Source organism: Setaria italica, chromosome I (assembly GCF_000263155.2).
Source record: "Setaria italica strain Yugu1 chromosome I, Setaria_italica_v2.0, whole genome shotgun sequence".
NCBI lineage: Eukaryota > Viridiplantae > Streptophyta > Magnoliopsida > Poales > Poaceae > Setaria > Setaria italica.
The window spans coordinates 11602583-11608582 of NC_028450.1; positions in this window are offsets into that span (position 1 = coordinate 11602583).

Here is a 6000-nt window from a genome sequence, read left to right on the forward strand (position 1 = left end):
GTAGAGTAGCACCGCTCATTTTGTAGCCCTATCTATCTATCTATGAATTTATCAAAATGTCCAATTCTTTTATGCTGGAATCTCCAGTTTGCAAGTGTGCTCATTTTGTAGCCCTATCTATCTATCTATGAATTTATCAAAATGTCCAATTCTTTTATGCTGGAATCTCCAGTTTGCAAGTGTGCTCATTTTGTAGCCCTATCTATCTATCTATGAATTTATCAAAATGTCCAATTCTTTTATGCTGGAATCTCCAGTTTGCAAGTGTGCTCATTTTGTAGCCCTATCTATCTATCTATGAATTTATCAAAATGTCCAATTCTTTTATGCTGGAATCTCCAGTTTGCAAGTGTTTCAGCTGTTTCTTGGAATTTACAATAAATCTTGAGCATAATCTGGTGATTGATCACCAGAATTGCATATAATCCACATCCGAAATTCTGAATCTTGCAACATTTACTGTGGAGACCACTAAAAATAACCCAGTTACTGACCTGGTGGGACGCCACGTAGCTGTCAGATCAGCCCCGGCAATGGAAAGGGCAGCTCCTATCTAAAAATGATGCCTTGAGAATGAATCGATGTGGTAAGCTTTAGTTTTTCTTTGGACACATGTGCATTCTTGTTGGAGTAACCTCCGCTACCTTATCTTCTTGAATAATATGCAGTCAACGAAACTGTAGCTTACAGGTTCGTCAAGACTCAAGAACTGCAAAATAGGAAAGAAACAGAATTCAGCACAGGTTGATCAAAAGATAAGAGACGACAGATATGAACATTGGTGAAGTACTAAAAGAATTTCCATGTATTTATTGCGCAATTCAGCACTTGCTACTTCTCAGGAAGAACAACCTACATCTCCTGCGACGTAACTACCAAGATCTCTAATCTTTCTTGTTCCAAAATTTTATCATTTATGTTACAGCAGCTAAATTCAGAAGTTCTGTCTGAAGAGATAATTTCATCAGATAAAAGGTTGTAGGTTTGCTAGCAATAAAAAACGAAAACCATCAAATTGCTGAGTGCTGAGTACAAATGTAGTTCTGCATGTAGTTTCCTTGTTGGGGAAAAGAAATTGTAGCAGCCTTTTTGTTGCACATATTAATTGATAAATCACCAGGTCGCTGATGGATACGAACAAGTTGACCTTTGTAAGCATCGTATCCAGGTTGGACAAACAGCAGACCTCTTTCTAGTGCATTAAAAAGTGCGTAAGAACTAAGTAGTGCTTCCATCTTCAAATGCAATCTAGATAATTTATCAAAGTTAGATGCTGGGATAAATTTAAGGAAATGACTTACCACTTCAAAACTTATTCATACCACCAAGGAGCCCTGATGACATGAACTTAGCTCTCCAGCCCATGGGCCATAGCTACTAAAGACAGTGATAAGTCAACTCCCAAAACAATTCAATATGAGCCTATCATTCAAAACAATTCTCATTAAGGCAGCAACTCAATATGAGGAAGTAGCAGTACGCAGTGGACTAGTAATGTCAATAACCAAGCAATTTTTTCCCATTTTCATTGAAAGACCTGAAACTTTTTGTTCAAATGATTCACTCGTGCATGATTTCTTCACAAGATAAGAAAAATGATATGTAATTAAGGATTGCTACACAAAAAAAGTAATGGCCCAACTCCCAAAAATTCTGCAAACTGACGATGAACCACACTAAAGAAAGTGATTTGTACATATTCGATAAGGATCAAAGGTTACTCAAAATCAGGAGTGTTGAATAAATAAGATCAATATGAATCAAGCAACGCAGTTTCCAGCGGAAAGAAAAAGTGCTAGATGATTCATATGTTGTCTGTTGATCTAAATTCACTAGAGAAAGGTAGCACACATTATTTGGCAGAAAGTATTTTAATTATTCCACTAAAACATATAGTTTTATTCATGTTCTTCAGAGTGATGAGTTATCATAGAAACCAGTAATTCCAAATTCAAGGGTTCAAATCATCATTATACTTTTAGCATGCCTATGATTGCAAACATGTTCTGGATCTCAGAGTTGGGAAAGAATCACACAACAATGCTAGGTTCAGGAAATTGAACGGTTTGTTGGATTATGATACATGATTTTATACCCTTATTCAGTAGTAACAGAAATACTACAATGAAAGTAATACTAGCATAATACTACCTCTTTTTTCTGTATCAAAGTATTATATAAATTGTAATCAAGCATTTCAACAGAAAAGCAATACTAGCTTCCATGTCAACCATTTTTCCACAGATTTTACATTACACAAAAAGCTCAGTGATTGCTCCCATGCATTTCTCCATTTTCAAAATGTAAGATATTTTAGTTTTGTCCTCAGCCAAACTTCTCTAAATTTGACCAAATGTATAGAAAAATGCACCAACATCTATGATAGATCAAACATTTAACTTAATAATCCAGACTTTTAATATTATTCCCTAAATGTATGTTAACAAAAACTATTAAAGTATAGTGTGGTACTTTTCATTGCAAATATACTAATACCATTTCATGTGAAAATTGAAAAATACCTTCCATGGATATTAATGGTCATCTCTTCAGAGGTTAACTGGAAAAAAATTAGAACAAGTACACGAAATCAGAGGGAGTAATTAAGGTGCTACCATGTTTGGCGGAGCCTGTCTATGATGCTACCACGTTTCTTACATGTAATTAGTAATCAAGATGCTACCATGTTTGGTTGAGACTGTCTATGATGCTACCACGATTCTTATGTAATTTCTCACTGGAATATTAATGTTTACATCATCATGCAGGAACATGCACAATCTAAGAAAATTAATACCATGACTTCCATGCAACGCTGCAGTTCTTGTGGCATGCATGATGCATCCATCCAATTGCTATTCTTCCTTGGTACTCATCATATGCAGTCTAGATACCTTACTAGCAGTCAGCAATTGATCATTGAAGAATTAACAACAATACGGAGGCAATGGAAGATAATTGCAGAAATAGCCTAAGAACATCAAAGCACGCCGAGAAACCAGAAAGTCAGCTCAGCAGAAATTTACTCACAATAACACAATTGGAGCTTTCTAAAGCATCAAGCAAGCCTGGAAGAAGCAACAAAAATAGATAAGGTATTCATATTGCGTGTGTGGTGAGTTTCTGTGTACAAATTAGCAATGCCACATTTGCAGCAGAAATATGAGTAAATGTTCATGTGACATCAGTCTGCAACAGATCAATTATCAATATGAATAAAATCCACAATTAAAACAAATTGTTTCTCAATTGTAAATGTCAAGAATCATTCATTTCCAAATTCCAATCTCAACTACCTTTCAGTGAATATCAGATATCAATCATCTCCATCAAACACATATAACTTCAGCTTCCCTGACATGGCTTTCATCATTTTTAGAATAACACTATTACTTGACATTATATTGATAGAACTATTTAAACATTGAAATTTAAAGTTTTATCACAGATGTCAGTGCATTAATTGATATGGACTGGCTTAGAGTTTGGTAAATTTTCAGCCAATAGTGAGGTGGACTGTGATGACTAGAGGCAGAATAGTATGGTCGCTTTAGGGAGGAGAGACTTCCAGGGAGAAGAGACACTAGGCAGAGAGAGGGATGAGACATGAGGGGTTAAATGAGACAGATCCTTGATCATTCCTTGCTTAATCTCAAGAGGTCATCAGTAGGCGTTTATATAGCTGATCCTCGCAACTGAATTTAATCCATCTTTTCCTAATCTCTTAGCTAACAAACTTGGTAATGTTTCAAAAAGTGCTAGGCAGCCAGTCAGGCCCCTCCTAGCGCCTAAGGCATGCCTAGGTGACATCGGCGTTCCTAGACGATTGTAAATTAAATGAACAAGACTATGCATGTAACTACTTTACCTGTTCATCAGCTGTATTTAATTCAATAACTAGTTCAAACGTTGAATTCACCACAACCGGGATAAGCAGTAGGTCTGTCAGTCAGCATATCCAAATTCCAGAGCATTTTTCAGAAGAAATCTTGAGTCCTACACAGAGTACAAGTATAATGTTTGGCTCAATATATAGAGAAGCCATGGTAAACTTAGTAGTGTGTGGAAAATTTTACTGCAGTGAAGAACCTAAAACGTAAGAAGTCAAAGAAGTGTCAAGCCCAAAAATAACTGAAACATGAAAGGAGAAAGAAGTCACTGTTTGGGGAAGAACATAAAGATGAGTAGTAGCTATTCACACTAGGAGTATTCTGTTATGAATAGCACTTGTATTCAATATGGGGGCTAGGCCCAAATATATACATGTACAGGTATTAGGAAATATGCACAAAACCCCTTATACAATGGGGAAAATACAAGAATACATATACATCTAACACTCCCCCTCAAACTCAAGGTGGATCCAGAACACTGAGTTTGGAGAGATAGAACCTGTGTTGAACTCTCGTCTATGCCTTAGTGAAGAAGTCTACCAACTGAAGCTCTGAAGGCACATACTGAAGAATAATAACATCATCCTGTACCTGGGCTCGTGTGTAAGAAGCATCAACACCAATGTGGTTGGTAAGCTCATGCTTCACCGGATCACGAGCAATACTAATAGCTCCGGTACTGTCAGACAAAAGAGGAGTCGGCATAGAAACAGAAACATCAAAATCCTCAAAAAGCCATAGCCCGTAACTCAGCCTCTGCACTTGAACGAGAAACTGTCGTCTACTTCTTAGTCTTCCAAGCAATGAGAGAACCACCAAGAAAAACACAATAAGCAGAAAGAGATCAACGATTAGAGGAATCACTAGCCCAAGTCGCATCAGAATAAGCCTGGAGCTGTAAGGAGCTAGAGAGAGGAAAGAACAGACGATAAGATATAGTTCCACGAAGATATCGCAGAACACGAAGAAGAAATGGAGCTGAGTAGGTGCCGAAACAAACTGACTAAGAATATGTGTGGAGTAAGAAATGTTAGGTCGAGTAACACCAAGGTAGACAAGGCTCCCAACAATGTGGCGAGAACGAGTGGGATCTGAAAGAGGCTCACCAACAGTAGCACGAAGATGAACGTTAAGTTCCATGGGAGTCTCAACTGTGCGATGATCAGTAAGAGAAGCACGATCAAGAAGATCCTGAATGTACTTTTCTTGGGACAGGTAGAAGCCCTCAGGTGTGGAAGAAACCTCAATCCCAAGAAAATAATGTAGGGGACCTAGATCAGACATAAGAAACTGCTCACTGAGACGTGCCTTCACAAAGGCAATATACTGGGAGTCATCTCCAGTGATGATCATATCATCAACATAAAGAAGGAGAAGAGTCCGACAACGAGAGGAAGTATGAACCAAGAGCGCAGAATCATGGGCGCTTGCAAAAAAGCCAACAATAGTGACTACAGAAGCAAAGTGCTGGAACCAAGCACGGGGAGCTTGCTTGAGGCCATAAAGAGAGCGGCGAAGACGACATACCATACCCTCAGGAACAGAATAGCCAAGTGGTGGCGTCATATAAACCTCCTCACGAAGTTCACCATTAAGAAAAGCATTCTTCACATCAAGCTGAGATATAGACCACTCACGAAAAGAAGCCACTGCAAGAAGAGTGCAAACAGTAGTCATGTGAGCCACAGGAGCAAATGTCTCATCATAGTCACGACCATGCTCCTGCTGAAAACCACGTGCCACAAGACGAGCCTTATAGCGCTCAAGAAAACCATCCGAACGGGTCTTAACCTTATAAACCCACTTACATGTGATAGGACAAACATGTGAGGGAAGAGGTACAAGATCCCATGTGCTAGTGCGCTCAAGAGCAGCAAGCTCCTCTACCATCGCGTGCTACCATTCCTTATGAGTAATGGCATCATGATAAGAAGTTGGCTCAGAAAGAACAACACCAGCACGAGGAAAACCATACCAGTCTGGAGGGTGAACCGAGAGACGATCACGAAGAGCATATCGTGAAGAAGACAAATCAAAAGGTGGCTCATCAAGAGGAGCAGGCACACCAAAGGAAGATGGCTCAGCAGGAGGAGAAGAAACATCAGAG